General features: G+C 47.1%; 1 protein-coding gene across 6 annotated transcripts in view; it reads right to left on the bottom strand.

Moving 5' to 3' along the window:
* Positions 1-24,995, bottom strand: part of LOC135202563 (uncharacterized) — a 40,234-nt gene that overhangs the window by 675 nt on the left and 14,564 nt on the right. Inside the window, exon 1 of one of the 6 annotated variants that reach the window (XM_064232051.1) lies at positions 24,052-24,206. The exons of 2 other annotated variants lie outside the window; for them this stretch is intronic. The gene's annotated coding sequence lies outside the window, so the exon portion shown is untranslated. Of the gene's footprint in view, positions 1-8,759; positions 8,880-23,032; positions 23,154-23,971; positions 24,207-24,995 lie in introns of those variants that run through there. 3 more of the 6 variants (XM_064232053.1, XM_064232055.1, XM_064232056.1) reach the window with 3 other exon arrangements.

Genomic DNA, 24,995 nt, shown 5'->3' with positions numbered 1-24,995 from the left:
AAAAAATCCTTTTAATCATTTGTAAAAACATTCAGATACTGAACAATATGTAAAATAAGCAGGGTATATGTAATTTTCTTCATATTATGTAGCTTAGAAACAGAACTGTAACTAGTAAACAAAAGAGAGTACATGACTTATACTTTTTAAGTGAGGTAACTACAGGGTTAATTATTAAATATTTTATATTAAAAGTACTTGAGTATTTAAACGAACTGATATGATTTGTAGCTATGAAGTTTCAATTATCACCACTGTATGTAATACTTTTACCATATTTTACTGAAATTTACTTAGTTTCATACAATATAAAATATAATGGTGAACTCATCTTAAAGTATATATGAATATGTTGCGAGTCCACAAAATTTTCCTGTATACAAGTGCATAATTTCCAGTGGCCCAAAACAACACCAGAATGTCCTAACATCCTATGAAGAGAGTACATGACTTATACTTTTTAAGTGAGGTAACTACAGGGTTAATTATTAAATATTTTATATTAAAAGTACTTGAGTATTTAAACGAACTGATATGATTTGTAGCTATGAAGTTTCAATTATCACCACTGTATGTAATACTTTTACCATATTTTACTGAAATTTACTTAGTTTTATACACAATATAAATATAATGGTGAACTCATCTTAAAGTATATATGAATATGTTGCGAGTCCACAAAATTTTCCTGTATACAAGTGCATAATTTCCAGTGGCCCAAAACAACACCAGAAAGTCCTAACATCCTATGAAGAAGATAGAAAAGATTACTCTCACACTGGGTGCTGGAGAAAATCATCCCAGCCACAATGACAACTATCATACAAAACTTTACCTCAAACAACGAGAGGTAAAAACTGAGCTACACCTCCAAGTCGTGAGGCTTTATCCTCAGAACTGGTAAATGGTTAGAACTCAACTAATTGTACTATAGAAGTTAAACTAGCACTGTCACAAGCCTTGGAGGGGCTTTCGATTTGCAGTAATTCTTAGCCCTCAGCAATAGAAGAAAAAAAAGAGAAAGGTCTCCTGGAACAAAACCCACATTAGGCTATATCGTTTGACACATGGGAACTTAATGAGCAGTCCACGTGACCTTGCTCTAGTGCTCAGAGTGCAAGGTGTTGATAATAGTCAGACATATGTGTGAATGGCCAAGTATGACGAACACAACTGTCAACTTTTGGAAAAAATCAATGAAAGACATTTTATCAGAAGTTTTTGTATTTTCGCTGGTTCCAATTTTAACGTTTATGAGGAACTGTGATTCAATGAATAAAATGACAAATTTTCTAAGACAATTTGTATTTTTCATAGCTACAAACCTGAGGTCTTAACAATAGGATCATTTCTAGCACCTAACTGGATCCAGTTAAAAAACAGATGAAAGCAAGGAATCTTGTGATATCTGGCAACGCATGCGTAGAGTGGTCAAGGACCACTCACCTACGCCACTGTGTCAGTCTTTCCCAACTGTAGATGTCATAACACACAGAGGGGCAGCTAGAGGCGGGCAGTATAATGTTAAGACCTCAGGTTTGTAGCTATGAAAAATAAATACAAATTGTCTTAGAAAATATGATATTGTTATTGTACAATAAAGTTTCATACATACTTAACCAGCTATATATACTTAGCTATAGACTCCGTCGTCCCGATAGAAATTCGAATTTCGCGGCACGCTACAGGTAGGTAGGTCAGGTGATCTACCGGCCTGCCGCGGTGGGGGTGGCAGGAATAGGAACTATTACCTTCTAAGGACAGATTTTTCTCTTCCACCTGTCTCCTGAGGGGAGGCTGGGTGGGCCATTCAATCGTATATATCTGCCAGGTAAGTATGTATGAAACTTTATTGTACAATAACAATATCATTTTCATACATTCAACTTCCCTGTCAGATATATACTTAGCTGATTGGCACCTTTGGCGGTGGGTAAGAGACAGCTAGTTACTGATTAGACAGGTAAACAACATACGTTGTAGGTAATAAATAAAAACCTAAAACCTTGGTCCTATGTGTTTAGACGAAGGGTTGACCTCCTAGCTATTGCTAGGAGTCTTGCTTCGTCAAACAAGAGCCTCAGCGAGGATGTGACCTATGGCTAAGAGTTCTTGTAGATCTGTCAATGGGGTCTTATCCACTTACTTTGACAGAATCTAATGGTTATTTGTCAAAGGGGTCCTATCCACTTACATGACAAAACACCTATTGCCTACTGGCATAATTAAGGAGCACAACACCGATCCCGATCACCTGATCCTAACACGAGGGTTTGTGGCTTATTTGAAAAGAGCTATCCCCAAAACTCATTTCAAATAACCCAAAGAAAAATAGTATACTTATGTTAAAATAAAATTTTTTAACTCACTAGTTAAGGATCAGTGTCGGCTCCCTATCCCAGCAACGTATCCGTAGACACGGTAAACCAAGAGAGAAGGATCTCTCATAGGTCAAGTTGACCTCCTTCGTGCAAAGAGAAGACAACACAGAGTTGCATCTCCCGTAAATTACAGCTAATATGTCTCTCACGACATATTGTTATGGAAAGAACAAGAATTGTTAAAAGCTCGCACTTCACGCGCTTTTAATTCTCAGCTGTTTGAAGGAATCATCAAGTTACTTAAGAAGTGCTTTAGAGATCACACTTTGAAATTGATCTCTTCTGGATGAAGCCTAGAGCCTGGCTTGTGCCTGGCTGGCTCCTCGCGCCTGGCTGGCGCCTCGCGCCTGGCTGGCGCCTCGCGCCTGTCTGACGCCTCGCGCTTGGCTGGCGCATGTTGCTTGCTGCTGGCGCCTGGCTAGCGCCTTGCGTCTGCCTGGAGCCTGGCGCCTGGCGCCTGGCGCCTGGCTGACTTCTCCCCACTTGCTGGAGCTTCGAGCTTGTTAAAGAGTCTCGAGGAAACTGGCGATGCCCACATCGGACACTTTTTCCGATTTATTTGCCTCTAGCGCATCTGCGCCAGGCTGGAGGCAGGCTCCTTCTCCTCATCAGACAATGACAGTGTTTATTTGGACTGTCTTCCTCTGGCGTCTTTACGCCTGTTCTGGTATTTTGGCGCCTGATTGGCGCTACATTGTCCGAAAGTCCTTAACATCCACAATCGTTTATCAGGAGATTGGAGAAGGGTGGAAGAAATTCTTTCACTTTGAGCTTTTGGTCTCTCCGGTAAGGGGAGGTGATTGTAATCAGCTACATCCAGTAGACGATAGCATATCTAACCGTACGAGAGATAAGTCTTCCTCCGAGGAGGGTCCTTCTTGAATACTCCGTGCTCACGAGATCTCTTCTTACATGTGAAGGGGTGTCTCGTTGCAGAATCTTCCCTATCCTTGCCCGAAGGAAGGGAAGAAGCCTGGAAGTCGAAGGAGACTCCGAGCTGAAATTGGGAGTACTCCTGATTTCTAGCTCTTTATTGTATCCCCTCTGAACACTTCTGGGAAGCATTTCGAGCCGTCATCGCATACCAAAGACTCTGTAGGCAAACGTTTGAACCATTCTACTGTAGATGAAAACGTAAGTACTCTGCCTGTACAACGAAAACCTCTATCTGAAAAACATTGAATCAGGAATAGGGGGTTTCAGTTCTTTTGCTAGACATACGATGCTGGCAAGAACCCATGTCTAGTCTCCATAGAATCTGATGCGAGATTCCAATGCTCAAAAAAATTCACTTGCCTTCTTGGTCGTTTAGGACCCAGAGAAACAAAGAATTCCCTCATAAAAATTTCTCAAAGAAGTTTGATGAGGAGCAGTTCCATCTTGTCGGAACATGGAATCTGTGGCCACAAAAAAGATCCCATTAGAAGTACATGATATCCTATCTTGTCATATTAAGGTATATATCGAATAAGATCCTGAAGATCTTAATCCTCTGCTATCCTTCCAATTGCCTAGAGACAGAGTATAGCCTTTTACTGCGTTCTTTGATAGCAGATATATACAAAGGTGATTCTTCCCTCTGAAAGGGAAGAAAAAAACCGCTATGTGGTTCACAGAGGTATCGGAAGAGGACAGTTTCCTCATTCCCTCTAGCACGATCTGCAGCAATTCATGTCTAGGCCATGACTATTGTCATTCGACCTTGAAAAATCCTCTCATTTATGTCCACTTCTGGTCAGTCTGCATGCAGACAGACTCAGAGTGGAGAGGTTGTTAAGGTCCATTTAATAATAGATGCTGATAGAATATCCAGATCTTGGAAAAGACTTCCAAAAACATGCTGTGAGAAGAACGTGACCTCTGTGAATCCAATCCTCTGAAGCCAAATGAGGCATAAAGTATTATCCTCTCTTTCTTGACGCCCTTTATCTTAAATTCTGTAAAGAATTTATATTTTATATTTATATTTAGGGGAAAAAAGACTATAGTATATTCCCCTTTCTATAAAATAAAGATGGCGTATATTGCTACCTCTCTTGGTTCGAGGAAAAGGAAGCATTCTATAGGAACCTGTTCGTCTTCTACCTTGCTAAGAGATCTATGAAGAAGACTTTCCGCAGTTTCTCACAACTCTTTCAATAAATGTTAGACATACATTAACAGTTATTATCTGTCGATCGAGAAGGTTTCTACGGACTGGCATTCAAAAATCTTGCATCGAACCTCTTTTTCCAAATAGGTTCTCTTTGTTAACGCGAACAGGAGCGAAAAAAGAGATTCTCAATGCTCTTTGCGATATGAGAGAGTCGTGGAATTGGCCTAAGTGATTAAATGGGTAACGAAATCAGGAACGAATCTTGCCGTTACCGAGCGTGCTGTCTGAGAGGCTACTGGACTCTTATGTTAATAACTCGCTAAAACGAGAAAATATCTTGGCTGGTGCTCTTGGCTCATTGTGCCAGGTTGGCGCTTCAGACCGGCGCTTTCTTCTAATACTCTTTATGTTATGTACCAGAAACATCTGTGCCTTTATGGTACACGACATCCTTACACATGTTAATTCCGTTTTTGAGTAGAAAAAAACTCTTATATACGTAGTATCTTGTATTCAGGGAAACCATTTCTGCCACGAAGAGAATGTTTCCCATTCCACTCATCCATCTTCTCTTGAGCAATATCTGATTCTAAAAAGGTTGTGTGCGTTTCTCGAAAGACTTGGACCATACCGTAGTCTTAAAGTGAATTCTCTACTACATCCATCTTCTCACTAGCATGTATTCTAATAAGCCATGCTTTCGTAAGCATGAGAGCATTATATAATATAATGTTCTCTGTTTTTAGAATCCTTTAATAATGTTCCCTACGGTAAACAGCATTGAAAGGTTATAATATCTTTTTTATTGAAAACTTCTTAGCAAAAGGCAGACAAATATTTTATTTATGTTAGCTTAACTATCCCCTCCATTCGCTGACTAAGTCCATGATTGTAGGGGAATATACGGTTAACATTCGATCCGTTGGAGAGAGAGATGCAACCACTGGTAATGACCGAGACCTGGATGGTACTGTATTGGCCTTACGCTTACAATGACAGCCCTGCCGTCTCGCTCGCTGCCTGGCTGCATTCATCGTGAGTTGCCAGTTACTTCATTTAATGAAGGAATATAATAAAAATTATTCCGAGCCTAAGGAAGCTCTCAATAATGCCAATTTAAGCAAAACAACCTTTGTTAAATACGAAGCTGAGTAGGCATTGTCGTAACAAACTTTTTAAGCGAAGTCCTTACCCAGGAAAATCCTGTAAGGATATAGATAATTTCGTAGCGAACACAAAGGCAACTATGGTATGCGTATATGACTTGTCATTCAGCAGTCGTATGCAGCAAGTCTTCCTTCTACATTCTTTCCTCTCCGATGCGGAAGAGGAGAGAATGGAAATTTTGCCCTCTCCGTTCTTTTCGTCAATAAACACAAGAATTAGCATTAGTCGAAAGAGATCGCAATGAAAACTCTCGGATCGAAGAGAATCCCTCAAATTTTTATTCTCTTGGAGATAAGGCCGTATTCTACGCCTCTATTATCTGGAAGAGCCTCTAATCAATGAATGAGAGCTCGTACGAACCTTGTTCAATTTGCAAACGATTGCCACTCTTTCTGTAAATGGTTGGTTGCATTACTTTAGAAGGAGGAAGATTTTAATATCGTCTTATTAGTAATGAACTAATTTTCAATAAAAAAAGGTCGCTAAGAGAGACCTGCTCCCTTATTGGCTTCCAATTCCGATCTATCTTCCATTTCCTGTCCATCAAGTTGGGAGAAGAATGAGCAACCGGAGGAGAGCGCCTCCTTCCGTAAGGTGAAGGGCTTTTAGCAGTACCGATTCTAACCTGACAAGGGCTACGGTCGCTTGTGCGACATCTTGAGTCCCTGCCAGGAGAAGGCCGATGTTGTTCTTTTACCCTAAGGCCCTCCTGACAAGGACGGTGGCCGCTTGTGCGACAACTTTCGTCCCTACCAGGAGAAGTCCTTATATGTCGTTCTCTTTTTTCATGATCAATTCCTTCCCGACAGGGGCTACGATCACCTGTGCGACACCTAGAGGCCCTGTCAGGGGAAAATTGATCTTGAGAAAATTCCAAAGAGGAGCCTCCAAGTCCGCTTCAAATCCCGATAACTCATCCAAATTGTATTTTGGGTTGTACAAATCCTTGCGCCTGCTTTCAGGCGCTCTAGACGCTTTGCGTCCTTCGGGCTTTGCAGGCGCCTTGCGTCTCCATTCGGACGCTTCAGGCGCTTTGCGCCTCGTTCAGGCGCCTCAGGCTCTTTAGGCGCTTTGTTTTTCTTGACCTTTGAGGCGTTCTAGGCTCTCTAGGCGCCCTATGTTTTATATCAGGCGCTCTAGGCTCTCTAGGAGTTTAAATATTCCCTTTAGCCACTTCAGGCTTTTCAGGCGCGTTGCGCCTCATTCCTTTTACTTGAAGAGCTTTACGCCTCATTTCAGGCGCCCGAGGCGCCCGAGGCGCTCCAGGCGCCCCAGGCGCTCCAGGCGCTTCAGGCGTTTCAGGCGCCTCAGGAGCTTCAGGCGCCTCAGGCGCCTCAGGCGCCCCAGGCGCCTCAGGCGCCCCAGGCGCCCCAGGCGCTCCAGGCGCCCCAGGCGCTCCAGGCGCCCCAGGCGCTTCAGGCGTTTCAGGCGCTTCAGGCGCTCCAGGCGCCCCAGGCGCCTCAGGCGCTTCAGGCGCCCCAGACGCTTCAGGCGTTTCAGGCGCTTCATGTCCGAGGAGCTAGAAGCTTAAAAATTATATATGTATGTTTAATCATTAAACGAGCGATCAACATATATTCTTTAATATCTAATTCGTTCTTCTCAGAATAGATATATTTTCATATAAATGTACCGATGAGGAATTTGTTGAAATAACTCTTTCAAACCCCATGGGATAGAGCCTCCGTCTATTTGTACGGGGGACGAAAACAGGATAGGGCAATGCCTCTACCGCAACTGTTCTCGAAAGATCTCTCTCTGAGGTTCCGATATCTACGACGAGATTATCTTGCATCTTCATTGAATCTACGCCGTTGAAACTTTCTTCTCCCTTATCCGTTCTAACAAGGGGAACACATTACATTAGGACGCCTTTCCAATGGCGAACTTGGCAGTCTGGGACGTTCTACAGAACCTGCCGAGGGGACGCCCGATCGGTGGGGATTCTCTGAAACCCCCCCCTGCGGTTGTCGACATTCCTTCTCCTCTGGGCTTGTGAGCTTGGAAGAGGTCTAGACCTGGGAGCGAGACAGAGCCGATCAGACGCACCCTCCATTGCAATGGGGGAACACTATATTCACTTCTTACCTTTTAAAAGCTTGCATTTGAGCTATCCATTTATCTTCAATTTGCATATATAAATTTGTAGTTTCTGAGGAGTTAAAAAGGTGATGAGGATGCAACAACTACTAAGTACTGCTAATACTCTAACTGCTCGTTTAGCACAAACGCTATTAAAGCTTATAAAGTAAGCGTATCTAGTTATATGCTTTTCTGACTTCCTAAAGTAGGAAATTAGAGTTTAATATTTCCTTAATAAAGTTGTAACCTTTATTACATATAATAATGAATAAATATTAATAATTCTCTTCATGGCAAACTATGTGAGTGCTACCGATGATTTCGGTAGTTTCACTTAGTATTTTCTCGAAATTTCGAAGCGAAATTCATTAAAAAGTTAATAAAAGCGTATGCCGAACCAAGACCCAGTACTTCCCTGCAAAAGACAGCCCAGAAGATCGATGCGATGAAACACGAAAATCAATCAGGAGGAACCGTAAACGTATGTTTTACAGTCCAACGATAGAGAAAAATCTGTCCTTAGAAGGTATAGTTCCTATTCCTGCCACCCAGCGGCAGGCCGGTAGATCACCTGACCTACCTACCTGTAGCGTTGTGCCGCGAAATTCGAATTTCTAGGATCGGGGACGGACGGAGTCTATAGCTAAGTATATATCTGACAGGGAAGTTGAATGTATGAAATTGTCATTTGTTCATACACAAACAAACCTTCAGTCTTAACAATAGGATAGACTCATACTTGGAGGGAGGTACAAGACATCCTAAACTGGCTGGGGGCCTACCCACCAGTCCAGCTTACAGAAGAAATGACTTCTGGTGAGGGACTGAAGCCCGTTGAGAAGCTGGATAAATTGATACCTAACCACTCAGACACTGAGTGATGCACCGGAACAGGACAAGGATAAAGGCTGAACCCCCACAAGAGCAGCAAGCAAGAACCCAGGAACTTACTACACCTGGCTGCTCGATACCAAACCTGACATACATGATCCCATCATATCTGAGACAACCAATCAGATTGCACAATGATATACCAACAAGACGATGATAAACTCCTGAGAAAGTAGTACTCGATTGCACAATCCTGCAAGCGCCCCCCCATCCTCCAAAGCACGATGACGTAACACTTGTCCGACCGATGTCCACCCCCTCACAAGAGCCAACCATCTCCAGTTCTGCAATTCGTGTAAGAAATAAATACTATGTCATAACCCTGAGCTAATCTCGCTCGACTGTGCATACCCTTACTACCCAGTGACGTTAATGTTACACCTATGCCAAATATATATTGGCGATGCACGCCCACCACTACAAGTCAACCACACACTCCGCAAACATCGAGATGGCGTCAATATGACAATTTGTCGAAAAATGATATTGTAATGATACAATTAAGTTTGTTCATACTTACCTGGCAGATATATATATAGCTGTATTTTTCCGAATCCGACAGAAATTTAAACACTTACGACACACGCAGTGGGAGTCAGGTGGTTAGTACCCATTCCCGCCGCTGGGAGGCGGGTATCAGGAATCATTCCCATTTTCTATTCATAATTTTTATTTCCACTGTCTCCTGAGGGGAGGTGGGTGGGTACTTGATTATATATATCTGCCAGGTAAGTATGAACAAACTTAATTGTATCAATTACAATATCATTTTGTCATGAAACTTACCTGTCAGATATATATATAGCTGAATCCCACCTTTGGTGGTGGGAGTAGACAGAATAGAGATTTTAGGAAACATATATATGCAGATAATTGATATCTTGATTCCTTACCTGTTAGCATAGCCTGACTTCGTGGTTACTGCCGCGTAAGTCTGCTTGTGCTACTAGAGTTGCCAGCGAGGTAGAGACCTATATAGCTGGTGCACTCCAGATGATCTGTCAACAGGGGCGAGACCACGACGTGACTAGACCATATTGACCATACCATGAGGGCTAAGAAGTAAAATAAATATATATATAAAAATATATATCACCACCTGACCCACCTAGCCAAAGTTAAGGTGTGTTAACTAAGGCTTAAGAGTTAAGAAGTCACCGTTGTCGCGACTCAACTACTAAATTAAGAGCTCTTCCTAACCATTTTCTACAGGATAGGATGAGTGGTACTTCTTGCCCCCAAGATTGTGTCTGCAGACACGTATGGCCCTAGCGAGCAGCAGATCTCATATGCCATCTTCACATCTCGCAGGGAGTGTGAATTGAACACAGAGTTGCCTTCGCTAAAACATGGTACTCAGGATGTTGCTGAGTGCCATGCTCTGTTGAAATGCTTCCGAGGCCGCGCCCTCACCGTGAGCATTCAAATCAAAAGATTTCAAATCTTTGTGCAAACACAAAAGAAAGAGCTTTTTTTGAAAGACCTCCTTAACAATAAAGCCAGGGTGTTCTTCGATATGGGCAAGTCTGGTCTTTTCGGAACACTGCAGATTGTCCGTACGACTTCGACTTTCTTGAGTTTTATGTAGATAAAACTTAAGAGACCTGACAGGGCACATGACTCTCTCTGGCTCCTGCCCACTAACTTGTGCCATCCTTGCTTCCAAGCTCCTGGCCCAAGGACAAAACGGGTTTCCATTCTTAGGCCATAAACGAAAAGCTTAGAGAGCACACCGCCTTGTGTTCTCTAAAGCCAAAACTTGTGACGATGGCTTAAAATCTCACTAACCCTCTTTGTCGTATCTAGGGTGGTTAGAAAAATGCCTTCCTGATCACATGCAAGAAGTTAACAGGTAGGAGATGTTCGAATGCTTTGACATCAAGAACTTCAGACTATGTCTAAGTTCCATATTGAAAGCTTCGATCTGGACATGCACAGTCAGTCCGTCTGTACTAACGTCAGGTGACCGACCAGTTGACCAGTCAGACGAATCAAGGACAGCAAGGCTGTACCCTGAAGACCATTAAGGCACTATTCTTCGCTGAAGGATGAGTGTTTGGACTGCCTGGGCGATTCAAGCTAAGCAAACCTTGGGGGGTGTATCAACGCAACCCAACGTGTTAGCGAATCAACTCCTGAGCCACTCCTGACTCGAGCTTCTGGTGCCAGGAGAAAGGAGCGAGGAGCAAAAAAGGCGATTCAGTCCCGAAGGACGAATGCCTGACAGTCCAACCTGGTCTCAATGTTAAACGATTCATCGGGGGTGGGGGGGTTATAAACGCAACCGACTTCGTCAACAAGAAACTCAGGGCTACTAGTATATGTCTCCTGATCTCGCACGGAGTGTCGACTCCGAGAAAACAGGTGAGACAAAAAGTAGATGGTGAGCGAGTTTCGAGATTTCACAGAACTCAAAGATCGTGAAGGGCTTTGTTGTTTGACAGAAGCAAATCTCTGAGCCCAAAGGCCGTCAACAACATATTTGCGTATTCTTTAATAGTTGTGACTGCCAGCTTCTCCCACTTCTTCAAACGGAAAGGGAAGACTGCAATCTTATGCTGTCAACATCTCGATAGTCTAAACGAGTCAGATCAGAGCGGAGAGGTTATAGGTACCTTTCGTGTTAAAGGAGACCGACTCTCTCGGAAAGGTCCTTGGAAGGACGTGACCTCTGTGAATCTAGGGTCTTGAAGGCAACATGGGCGATTAGCGTCATTGTCGCTCCCTGTGATAGATATCATCTTATTACATTTCCTAAGTGATTGAAAAAGGGGAAAAGAGACTAAACATCCATCCCCGTTCAATATCATAGGATGGCGTTTAATGTTACCGCTCCCGGATCGAGAAAAAGGGAGCAGAGAAGAAGAAGCCTCTTCGTCCTCAACCTAGCGAAGAGATGAATGAAAGGACGTCCCTAAAGTCTCCACAACTCTCAACATACTTCTAAAGAAAGATTCCACTCGGAAGTCAGTAGTTGCTGCCTTCGATCGAGACGATTCGAACGGACTTTTGCAATCCTGTAACGCCAACCTCTAGAGGATCGTTCCATTCTACGCCTGTTGTTATAATAGGCTCTTTCTCGTAAACCCGAACCGGGACCGAGAGAAGATACTTCCTAAGATATGAGAGAGCTGTGGAAGATCAGAGTTGATATGGACCATGGTTCCAAAAAACTCGTTTCGAGGACTGGAGGGACGACTGAATTGCTTCCACTTCTTTCAGATTATGATCCAGGACATCTGAAACCCTCTCCAGATGTCCGGCAACTTCTTTCTATCACCTCAAGAGATACTTAACGCACCGAGAGATGTCAGAATCATTCCTAGATCTTTAATAAAATTTCAGTTTCCCGGTAGGAAAAAAACTGTAGAGGTCTGAATTGCAGTCTATTCAGGGAAACAAACTTCTTTAGGAAGGAAATGGTCCCAGCAAGCTCATCCATTCCGTCCTCACACAGTATGTTTTACTTCCCTATAAGGCTGCGCTTTGCCTAAGCAAGAGAGCATATAATAGTGCAATGTTGTGGTAGACTCGTAGTCCTATACCGCCAGTAACGAGCACCGAAAGGAGTAAGATATCTCTGTAGAACATATTAAGGCCAAACGAATGCAATGTTTATTCATTCATGTAAGGAATCCCCTCAATTTTAGGCTAAAGTCCGTGATTGTAGGGCAGAGATACAGTTCGTCAGTCAATCCCGCAGGAGAGAGAGAGACGTAACTGCCAGCACAGAGATACGGTTAGTCAGTCAATCCCGCAGGAGAGAGAGACTTAACCTACAGCGCATGACAGCGAACGAGTTGGTACTGGCTCGTTTGGATTGGAGGAGAGGAGTCAGAGGACAGTGACAGCAGCAGCTTACGATCGTCCGTCATCGTCGTCTCTTAACTTTATGCCTGGGTTGCCAGCTACCCTATTCTATGAAGAAAAAGGTTCGTTATTTTAGCATAAAGAGACTCTCAAGCTGGTATATTTAAGCGAAACAGAAAACGCTAAATATATAGATGCGTTTGTGTCGTCAGAACACTACCATACAACGGTAAAAGATAAATCGGAAACTCCTGGAAGGCTGCAGGGAGTAACGATTAATGTCCTTAAAATGGACCATAGACCTCTCTGTTGCCATCCGAAGAGGTAACTACAGCAAGCGTATATGACTTGAACCAACCAGAACAAATAAAATAACGCAAGGCAAAATATGAAATTATATCACAATAAAGTTTGTTCATTAACTTACCTTGGCAGAACATATATATAGCTGAATTCGGAAATACAGCTACATACATATCTGACAGGCAAGTTTCATGAACAAAACTTAGGAGAATCGAAGCAGTCAGCTCAAGCTTCTTATGTTATTGGACATAAGCGTTCATTGACGTAGTCTACAAGTCTATTTCTTGTACGAGTCTGCGAATGACGAAGGAGAGCTCTTCCGAATCTTGTCAATAAGAGCTTATTCGCTTACGCAATATCAAGTTAATGAGATGTTTGTCAATGAGAACTAACCCATTTACGGGACAAAGAGATATTTGTCAATGAGGGGATACCCATTACTTGACAAAAACATAGTATATTGTCAATGGGGGAAAGTCACTGAATTGACAAAACGTAATCCAGGAAGTCGAGCATTTATTTTCCGATTCCCGTCTCAAACGAGGAAGGGGCAAGAATCCTGTTAAGAGACTGGGCTTACGTCAGGTATTACGACGATGTTCAATTCGGCAGCGTAGTCCCGACTAGGAACTAACAAAATCTATCATCTGAAAAGCCCTTTCAGATGGGCTAAAAAGCTGGCAAAATTATCCTGGGAAGAGGAAGAAACTCTCCAACCAGCTTCTCTCCCGTATCACAACTAATGCCTGCTAAAGCTTAAAATTTATGGCAGTATGGCAAAGGCAGTCCTGTCTTGCGCTTTCCTGAAGACGTACTTTTGATGAGTGCCTTTGCAAGAATCCTACTGAACGTTGCCGAGAGTCCTGACGTGCAGGACATCGAGCCTTTATAACCCGTAACTGCCTTATCGCAAAGTCTTGACTGCGGTAGTGGCAACTTAAATTTATTGGCAGAATGGCAAAGCTTGCGGGTAGAGCAAACGAGAACTTCCCTTGAGCTTTCCTTAACTCCATCCACCTATGCGAAAAGCAATATTAATTGACAGAGACCTCTTTGAATTCACGAAACCCGATGTCTTGCTGGGTTTCGAAGAAGTTGTCTGTACACTTTAAGCTTACTCAAGACTGCCTACTTCACATTCTTTGCAGGTGAGGGTGAAGGTTATCCACGAGGTAGAAGGTATCATCGAAGGTAGAGGTAAAAATTCTAAGCCCAAATCTGAAACAAGAGCTTTGAAGAGTTCAACAGAAACGTTCAGCCAGGCGACACACCTGGCGTGCGCTGGTGCACGCTCGGCGTCCACTGGAGCGCGCTTGGCGTCCACTGGAGCGCGCTCGGCGTCCATTGGAGCGCGCTCGGCGTCCACTGGCGCGCACGCCTCGCGTCCACTGGCGCGCGCTTGGCGTGCACCCGCGCGCCCCTGGCTTGGGGCGTCCGCTCTCAAAAGCTACTGCTACTATGACTTCTTTTACGTATTTCTCGGTGGAAAGACGGACACGAGTTCAGGCGACGTTCGCCTTCTTACTTCTCACTGAAACGCATAACGAGAGAGAGAGAGAGAGAGGACGTGAAGCGTCCTCTTCTATAAAGCTTCTATTTAGAGGGCGCGAGTCCATCCGAAAGCTCCAACCCCTGCGCGGGGAGGACGCTTCGGAGGACGAGAAGCAATCCTTCAGGATTCGTGCAGTGCACGCACTTAGGCAGTCTGGGGATTTTCATCAGAAACTGCCGAAGGCACGCCAGATCGGTGGGGGTTCCTCGTAACCCTCCTTCGCTTTCGACATGCTCTCTCACTGGTTCTGGGAGTCAAGCAGAGGTCCCGGCCTAGAGGCGAAACGAGGCCGATCTGACGCACCCTCCACTACACAAGGGGTATCACTGCACTTCTGCACTTCACTTTTACTCTCTAAAGCAAGCACTTTCGATTCTAAGTTACGAATCGAAGGAGTATCAGAGAAAGGGCAATTTCTCTACAGACACTGCTTAGGGCCCGAAGGCAACACTGCAGGGTTAGGAGTAACAATTACAGAAGTAGCTTTCACGCAATGAAGGAGAGCGAGCACCTCTCGTAGACATTATACATAGCCGTAGGCCATACTACAGGGTTATGCAAAATAAAGTCTCCAGGAAGGTCTGATTAATTGCGTACATACGAATCATACGTCTTCCTTACGGAATTAGACATGTTTACTGATTAATTGCGTACATACGAATCATACGTCTTCCTTACGGAATAGACAAAGTCTCACACTCCTTACATGACAAATCTCAACAAAGAAGCAAGACCCATACCCCTCGTACATACCAAGTGCGAATCTACCAAAGCTTACGGTAGCCACACCCTATCTTTGCAGACAACCCCGTCTGAAACTAGCCTAACTAGATTCAGATATTTTATGCAAAAATGAATCAAATTCAAATCAATTTAAGATAGCGTATGCCTAGCCACAAATCCAAGTGAATAAATCAAAGACAATTAGGATAACTTAGCGGCAATGAAGTTTCCAAAATCCTAAGCCACGGAGGTACTGAAAACAGGTGTTTTCAGCACCGGCGACAGAAAAATTATGAATAGAAAATGGGAATGATTCCTATACCCGCCCTCCCAGCGGCGGGAATGGGTACTAACCACCTGACTCCCACTGCGTGTGTCGTAAGTGTTTAAATTTCTGTCGGATTCGGAAAAATACAGCTATATATATATCTGACAGGTAAGTTTCATGAACAAATTGCATTTTTCCTAACTATACAAACCTGAGGTCCTTTAACAATAGGAAGTAGCTAGCGGCAGCTGGAACGGTCGTAAGCTTCGAACAAGGGGAGAACGGTAGTTAACTGCTTGTCCGATCTGGGAGGTAAACAAATCACTTTTGCTTTTGGCCCATGCAAAAAACGCAGAGTGAGGGGTGGCATGAGGAGGGACTATATGTAAAGGACCTCAGGTTTGTATAGTTAGGAAAAATGCAATTTTCGACAAATTGTCATTTGTTCCGATACGTAATACAAACCCTCGGTCCTTTAACAATAGGAAGACTCACTTCTTGGTGGGAGGAATCTGAGTCTTTTGATGAACAGACTGGTGTTCGTCCATCCCTGGAATGCCTCCCTGGTCGTAAGAGCGAGGGAGGGATCCAAGCCTCTGTCCGATTGATCGGGGTGTGCACCGCAGGATCAATGGTCAGACCTCTGGGCCGAGTACTAAGAGAGAGGCAAGCGTATCTCTTTGTACCACCACATTGTAAGAACTTTTTCCTTTACATGAGCAAATGTAAAGTAATGGGTTTGTCTCATGTCGGCATCCACCTCTCCCCCTTGTTGGAGAAAGTGGTGGATATATACTCCAATCTCTAGTTAAAGAGGTAGGATGAGCTCTGTTGAATAGCTTACCTGCATCTGACTCCCTTCCAGCAAAGGTAACGACCGTATCCCTCTGCCCACAGTAGAGGTAGAAAAAAGATGGTGAAGAGAAGCCAGTCACTCTCTCATTCACGCATTCATTCTCCCAGTCATACCAGGAATCGATGCTGTTCTGCCTGCTCGGGTGCTGGGTAAGCTTACACAACGTGTTGAGCAGCCACCACAGGTCCCAAGGAAAAAGTATCCAAGGACTTGTGGGCAATATCCCGAAGGTAGAAGGACGTGAAGGTGGTCTGGTTGGCCCAGACACCTGCCCTTCAGGACCTGCGCCACGGAGAAGTTCTTACGGAACGCTAAGGAGGGTCCGATACCTCTGACTTCGTGGGCTCTCGGTCGGAGCGTACGGATGTCGTCGCTACCATCAGCTTCGTACGCTCTCCTGATCACCTCACGCAGCCAGAAAGAAAGCGTGTCTTGGAGACTTCTTTCTTGGTAACCCCAGTGCTAACGAAGAGGCGTCGACACTCAGGGCCTGAGATGTCGAGTTCTCTTCAGATAGCGCCGTAGCGCCCTCACAGGACAAAGCAGCATCTCATCCGCATCGTTATCGGTGAAGTCCAGGAGGGAGGGGATCGTGAAAGACTCGAACCTGTCGTCAGGGATCGACGGATTCTGAGTCTTAGCTACGAAGTTCGGGACGAAATCGAGCGTCACAGATCCCCAGCTCTGGTATGTTTAACATTATAAGAAAGGCCATGTAGTTCCCCTACTCTCTTCGCCGATGCCAGGGCCAGCAAGAAGAGGGTCTTGAGGGTCAGATCCCTGTCTGACGACTCTCGGAGCGGCTCGAAATGGTCGGTTCGAGTCAAACTCCTAAGTACGAGAGTCACATCCCACGCAGGGGGCCTGAGTTTCCCTGGGTGGGCAAGACCTTTCGAAGCTCCTCATTAGCAAGGATATTCTCGAACGAATTCGAGATGTCCAGTCCCCTCAGCTTTACGACGAGAGCCAGGGCGGGCTCTATATCCTTTAACTGTGGGTACTGAGAGGAGCTTCTCTCGGCGAAGAAACACGAGGAAATCCGCTACCTGCTGAAGAGTGGCTCTGAGGAGAGACAGACCACCCTGTCCACGACACCAAACAAAAGACGGCCCCACTTCCCGGTACACAGCTGCAGAGGACTGGTTCGGACGTGTCCAGCCATCTCTGTTGCTGCGCTACGAGAAAAGCCTCTCGTTCGCAAGAGATGGTGGATAACAGCCAGCCGTGAAGTTGAAGGGACTGGGACTGCTTGGTGGTACCGTTCTACGTGTGGCTGGGCTAGAAGGTTGTGCCAAGTGGGTAGCTCTCTCGGTGCGTCCGCAAGAAGAGCCAGCAGGTCCGGATACCAAACGGCTTGTGGCCGTTTGGGAGCCACCAGGATCATTCTGAGATTGGGAGTGACCAGCGCTCGACTGATCACTTTCCGAATCAGACAGAAGGGAGGAAAGGCGTACGCGAAGAGGTTGTCCCAGGGGTGTTGGAGAGCGTCCTCTGCAGCTGCCCATGGGTCCGGCACAGCTGAAAAGAAAACCTGAAGTTTTCTGTTGTGCCGGGTGGCGAACAGGTCTACGACCGGTCGCCCCCACAGGTTGAAGAGCCTTTCCGCTACGTCTTGGTGTAGAGACCATTCGGTCCCTATCACCTGATCCCGGCGGCTGAGCTTGTCTGCTACTACATTCCTCTTGCCTGGAATGTAGCGTGCTGACAGCTCTATCGAGTGAGCCGTGGCCCACTCGTGCACCTGCCACCGTCAACTGATGGAGCGGAAGAGACACCAGCCCCCCCTGCTTGTTGACATATGCCACTACTGTGGTGTTGTCGCACATCAACACCACTGAGTGTCCCACCAAGCGGTCCTGAAACTCTTGGAGAGCGTGAACGCCGCCTTGAGTTCCAGGACATTGATGTGAAGGTGCTTTTCGTGATGGTCCCACACACCTGCAGTCAGCAACTCCTCCAGGTGTGCGCCCCATCCCTCGGTCGATGCGTCTGAGAACAGAAGCATCTCCGGGGGGGGAGTGGCGTATGGCACTCCTCTTAAGAGGTTTCTTTTGTCGTCGAGCCACCAGGCTAGGTCCTGCCTCACCTTGTCCGTGATAGCCACGGGAAAGTAAGGAGGATCCTTGGCCTGAGACCAACTCTCCCTTAGTCTCCACTGGAGAGACCGGCAGGTGAAGACGCCTGTGAGGGACTAACTTCTCGAGTGACGACAGATGGCCGATCACGACTTGCCATTGCTGTGCTGCCTGTTCCTGCCGAGACAGGAACCGGCCGGCTGCCTCCCTGAATTTGCTGATACGCAAGTCTGCGGGAAAGACTTGCCCTGCTACCGTGTCTATCAGCATACCCAGGTACTTCATCTTCTGCTTGGGTTCGAGATCGGACTTCTCGTAGTTTATCACGATCCCCAGATCGCGACAAAACTTGAGGAGTCGATCTCTGTCCTGTAGCAACTGCGAGCGGGAGCTCGCCAGGACTAGCCAATCGTCAGATACCTCAGAAGACGTATCCCGTTCGAATGGGCCCAAGCCGACACCAGAGTGAACACTCGCGTGAACCACCTGTGGGGCGGTTTGAGAGACCGAAACAAAGTGCCCTGAATTGGTACACCGTCCCGTCAAAGATGAAGCGGAGGTACTTTCTGGAGGACTGATGGATGGGTATTTGAAAATACGCGTCCTTCAAGTCCACTGAAAGCATGAGATCGTTCCCCCTGATCGAGTCGAGCACTGAGCGTGCCGACTCCATCGTGAACCGCGTCGTGCGAACGAAGCGGTTCAGGAGAGAGGTCTATCACCGGACGCCAGCCCCCGCCCCCCGATGCCTTCTCCACTAGGAAGAGGCGGCTGTAAAAGCCCGGTGACTGGTCCTCCACGATTCTACAGCTCGTTTCGCCAGCATGGTCTTGATCTCCTGCGAAGAGCGTTGTCCTTTGCTGATCCCCGGACATAGGTCTGTAGATGGACCGGTTTGGAGATGATGGGGGGCCGAGACTCGCGAGGGTAGCAGATATCCCTCCAGAAGGACGTCTACTATCCAGTTCTCGGCGCCGTAGCGCTGCCAAGTCGCCCAATGGCTCGCTAGGCACCCTCCCCCCCACTTCCGGCAGCAGGTGAGGGGGAACGGAAGCCGTCCGCCCTAGCGTTTCCCTCCTCGTTTCGACTTCTTTCCAGCACCTCCTCGGGAAAGGAGGGCTGGGGCAGGACGGGCTGGTTGGGTCGGCTCCTCTAGCAGAAGTTCGAAACAACAGGAGTCTTCACACGGGGTTTGGACGGTGCAACCGTCTTCGCCGCCGTGGAAGCGCTAGCCAAGCTCTTTGGTTTGGCCGCAGTTACTCGAGATTGCCCAGAAACCTTCGAGACTGCCTGGTGGACTAAGCGGTCACTCTCGTCAGTGCGCCGCCGTTCCACTGCAGCGTCCACCATCTCTCCAGGAAAGAGAGCTGGGGAAACTCCTAAGAGGTCCATTTCGTAGCCCGAGTGCCGCCTCAGCGGCCCGGCCCCCTTGGTCACTCGGGTAAGGACTGCGTCCCTACGTCGAAGAACCAAGTTGGCCCACAGGTTAGCAGTCTGATGGGCGAGGTAAGAGATTGCTCTTCCTCCAGACTGGCACAGTCTCCTGAAACGAAGCGTCGTCTTCGAGAGCAGAACTCCCAGAGCCGGCCGCTACTTTGGATATTGTGAGGGACCACAAATCCAACCAGGACTGCCTGGAATGCTGCCATAGCGGTAGATTCCAGGGCAAGTGCCTCCTGCTGCGAGAACCATAGGTTCTCCGACAGGAGCTGCTGCAGGGACACACCTGGAGTCAGCCTCGCTAACTCCGGGTTAACCTGTTTTCGGCAGTATCGGGTCCCTTCCGAAGGCACGTAAAATCGCCTCTGTCGCTGTAGAGGAGGAGGAAGCAGCTTAGAGGACCGTCCGGATTTTAGCGAGTCCTCCCGTCCGGAGACGAGATTCTCTACCTGATCCAGGACCGAGTCCGCAAGCTCCGATCGTGGCAAAACCCCACCATCATTTTGGGCTCCCTCTTGGGACCCCCAAAATGATTCGAGCCGGGACGTGGGCTCTGCCGGTGGTAGCGGCGATCCTTCCGCAAGGTCTTATGCAGACGCATCAGCTTAATGACCTCTGCGAAGTTCCTCTGTATCTCAGGAGTTACAGCGTCTTGTGGAGTAGGACCGTCCAGTCCCTCCAGCAAGAGCATATCCCTCGATACCCCTCCTTCAGAAGGAGGAACAGCGACAGACCCCCTGACGGTCGCCTCCAACTACTTGCGCGTACGTTCTGGTCGGTCCTAAGACCGTGCCTGAGCCCGTACGGCGTCATAGCTGGGTCACGAGCGGCGCACCTCTCGTGATCGCTCCTCGGTACCTCGCCCCTCCTCCCGGTATAGCCCGAGGAGGTTGAAGGTACGGGAGAGGCAGACCTGACGCTCCCCCCTCGCTCGCTGGCCGGACCAGCGTGCGTGGAGGGCTGCTGCTGATCGTCAACCCGCGGTGACGGTCGGGCAGCAGGCCTAGCCTTACCGCTCGCCTGGGGCGATTGGCTCGGCTGAGAACGTCGAGACGATCTCTAGCGTCAGGCGAGCTGCGCTGGTCACCGTCTCCGCCCGGTCCCATCGGGAGCGGCGGACGGGTGACCTGCTAAGCTCTCTGTCGCGTCGAGACCGGCCAGCGTCCTCTCGGCGCGTCAAACCGCTGGTACCAGCCGTGGCTGGTACCGGCGGCCGTGGGACTCCTTCCTCGCCTCAACCCGTGGCCGGTCAGCGACCGTCACGTCAGCCCGAGCAGCCAGTTGATCGCTGCGAGAGCGTCCACTGGCCTGGCGAGAGTCCGTGTGCACGACTCTCGCCAGTCTTCTGCTCCGCGCCGCTGTCTTGACGGCGAGCGAGCTCGGGCGTCAAAACTTTGGCTGGACGGTCCTCTTTGGAAGAGCGTCCACTCGGTGCTTCTCGCGAACGAGAAGCGGCCGAGACGGAACCTGGTTTAGCGGCAGAACCGCTAGCACCAGGTGAGGACGCACCAGCCGAGGCTGGTGCACCTCTGGTCCCCGTCGACTTCTTCTTTGCAGAAGAAGCGACGGGCCCCGTTCCCGCAGGAACAGGAGACCAGCAGAAGAGCTCCCCAGCTCGCCTGAGCGAGCCGGGCCCTTAGAAGATCCCGAAGGAGTCTTCTTAGGGGGGGAGGAGGCAACCTTCTTCTTCTTCGGCTGTTTAGCCTTAGAAAGTCGAAGGGGAAGGGGAAGGAGAGGCAGCAGACGACGAAGAAGACGACGCACGACACCTTCTTCCTCTTCCTCTTCTTCTTCGCCAGGCTCCGCAGAACAGACGTCAGGTCTTCCATCCAGGAGGGAGCCGGGGCAGTTGCCGAAGCAACAGGGCCCGACTGCACCTGTCCGGAAAGACCTGAGACTGTGACAGCACACCAACAGCAGGAACAACAGGAACAGGTCCGGGAACAGCAGGAACGGCAGGAACATCTGAAAGAGAATGTGCAGGCCCCTGATCTGAAAAAGGAAATGAGCGGCTGGGACAGCAACAGGTACGGCAGGCACGGCAGGTACCACAGGAGAGCCAGGCGTCCTGTCGGCAGTTACCGTCATCCTCGGCACTGGCGGCAGGTCCAGGGGGGTACTTTTTGGGCAGCGGAAGTCCGGGGTTGGCAATACAAAAGAATCCAGGTGGTGGTGGCACCGTCCTCTTGGCACGGCAGTAATGGGTTTTTGTATAGCAGCCGTGGGTGTCACCGACATTATATGGCGTATACACCGATGCGGTGGCATCTCATATGCTGGTGTCGTTACTGTGGATGTAGTAGTGGTCACCGCACCATGAGTGACCACTGCCCAAACCGACCCCGCCAACCGCTGAATCAACCCTTGGATGCTGGGCACTCCCTGCCAGTCCCAGCGACTCCCACACCTGTCTCCCAGGTCGTCCTTCGCTGATGGCACACCCTGCGGAAGCAAGAGTCGGGTTATGTTAGAGGGGTTTCCTCACGCCTGGGGGGAGAAGCACCCCCCCCAGAGCGGACGGAAGACCCCGAGTACAGCTGTACGTCCGGGTAGCGGGCGCCCTCATCCACACTCGACGGATCGAGAGAGGAGAAGGACTCCGCTACCCCCCCCGCAGGGGAAGGCGCGAAACGTGGGGGCTGGCCGGGGGGCAGGAAAGAGGACGAAGTGTCCGTTACCAAAGGAGTCACTGGACTTTTCCGATGACTTCTTGGGCGGCCTAAGTCTCTTCCTGCCCTCGTACAGCACCCACTGCGCGCGGACCAATTCATACATATGACCACAGGGCTCGTTGCGGGAGCACTCTGCGCCCCCGACAACGAGTACAAACCTCGTGAGGGTCCACATCAACAAATGATCTAAAACCTCCACATCTACGCCCCTCCAGCCCGGGACACACTCTACGGGCGACTGGAGGGCGCGGTGATATCTCCATTTCTTCCTCACTCATTGCAAGATCAATAAAGAAATGTACAAGTACTTACAGTCACTCTGATTTATACAGAAAGAGAGGGCAAATACTCAAACTCAAAGCAAACGACAAAGCGGGCAGAGCGATGACGAACACGTCCTTCCCACACACGGCCGAAAGCAAAAGTGATTTGTTTACCTCCCAGTCGCGCGGCGCGCGACGATCGGACAAGCAGTTAACTACCGTTCTCCCCTTGTTCGAAGCTTACGACCGTTCCAGCTGCCGCTAGCTACTTCCTATTGTTAAAGGACCGAGGGTTTGTATTACGTATCGGAACAACTTCAAAATTTTTGGTGTTTTAAGTAAAAATTTTGAAAGCATCATGGAGGTGTTTGCATTGCACATGGCTAGACTTTCATTAACCTCTGTTTAATCTCAAAATATGACCTTAATTCCTAACTTTGAAGAAAATATTTACTTCAAAAGGATAGTAGAGGTCTCGAGCTCTTCCTCTCACCACCGATGACTCGTGACTGGTGCCCATTTCCGGTGTCAGGATCCACACGTGGTGAAAACTGGATCAGCTAGTCCAGTCGGATGTTTCCCCTAGGCAACAAAATGTTGTTTTATTGTGCTGATTAAAACTGCAATCTTGAGTAAGATCAATAAGCGTTACATATAATCTAATAGTTCAAATGTGCGCTGGGAAGGCTGGGAAGGATGTTGGATCAATGCACCTGTCGGTCGACACCATATTGGATTTAAAAACTGCCTTGATAACATACTATTTTACGAAGACTTCACATACTTATTTTAGTCCATTATGTTGACGAAACTTCAATCTTTTGAATGGTGTGCTTAAAGTTGAAATTGTATTCTTGTTTCACCAATTAAATACTAGGTAGGTACCTATCAAGTGAAAATAGTGACCGTTTGATGGATCAATGTCCGCACAGCGGTGCTTCACCCTGCGTCTCGACACTCAAATGGTTACAGGTTTTTACTGTACCGTTTCAGTAACAGAAGAATACAAAGATGCTGGCCTAGATAGGATACCTAACCTACCTAGTAGGTAGGTATACAGATAGCTAGGTTACCCAAGTACGAGGTAGAGTAGCTAGCCTACGGTAGCCTAACAAGACATCTTATGTACCTATGTCTCACCTACGTAAGCCTACAGCCTCTTTCCAGAAAAAGGAAAGACACAGAAATAAAAGACGCTAGGCTCGTATGAAAGAGCCACCACGAGTATTGTCGGCTTCAGGTCAGAATTTCGACAGAAAGTTGCTCAATCATGCAAATGTGTTAAGATCATGCAATGAGCTAGGTTTGACCAACAGGATCCAAGTCCTCGCGCTATTGCGCAAATGACATTAATTAACCTATCATAATGCCTGAGCAGTTATTTATATCTCACCTAATAATAAAGAAATTTATTAATTTGGTACAGGCCTGCAGATAATTAACTCTGAATTGTAGACACAGGGATCAACATACCTTGAGCCTCTACTGGTGATTAGCACAACACGGCTGCGTTTGCATTTACATGAAAAAAAATTAGTATCATCTATATATTGAAAAATAACGATTTTACTAAATATAAATTTAAATATCATATTTAATTTCAAATAAATAAGATAATGACACGATTTCCTTTAAAGGCATTCCCATCTCATGTATATCTGCATTAATAGTTGATCATGAAACGCGACGGGAGTATGATGAACTCGAGCTTCCCCCAAAAATCTATGGTGTGAATACTACATTTTTAACATTCGAACCAAACATGAACCTGGGATGTGAAAATTCTAAAAACAGGCAATTCATTCGACAAAAGTGTTCCACAGCACAGCAGAAGTAAGGACTCGCGCTGATGACTAAGACTACCACACAGACCACATGATTCACGTAAGCGCGTGAGCTAATTCCGTCAACAAATCCAGTTCAGAACAAATAGCCATTCCCAGTCAAAGGGAGTGAACAGGAAAGCTTGTATAGTTATTATTGTCGTTAAATTCTTTACACTGCTCCGTAAATTTTCTGCAAAATAAAAATAAAATTTTCAAATCCATCTAACTCTGAAAATTTGTTATGCGCCGTCCATCGAGCACAATTGGCTTTGCAACGAAACAAATCAGATTAACTATCAGAAACATGCTGATTCCCTATTTATTTCTTTTAGAGAACCAAGTCTTTTTCATCCTCACCGGTATCCACAAATTGAATGGTAGATCCGCCCTGGTACGGCTTCATCTGTTCTAACCCTTCTCTAAATTGCGCACACCATCTATTCTTGCCTCTCTTTTTGACCTTTCTTACCCCTACAGGGTCCATACAAACCTTTTCTTAAATCTTTCTCTCACCAATCCTTACTGTATGCCCATACCATTTGTTTCTCAAAAGGTGGGTTTGCGGAAATGTTTTTTAGAATGTTTCGGGAT

Source organism: Macrobrachium nipponense, chromosome 30 (assembly GCF_015104395.2).
Source record: "Macrobrachium nipponense isolate FS-2020 chromosome 30, ASM1510439v2, whole genome shotgun sequence".
Classification (NCBI taxonomy): Eukaryota; Metazoa; Arthropoda; class Malacostraca; order Decapoda; family Palaemonidae; genus Macrobrachium; species Macrobrachium nipponense.
This window is presented reverse-complemented; position numbering and strand designations above follow the sequence as displayed.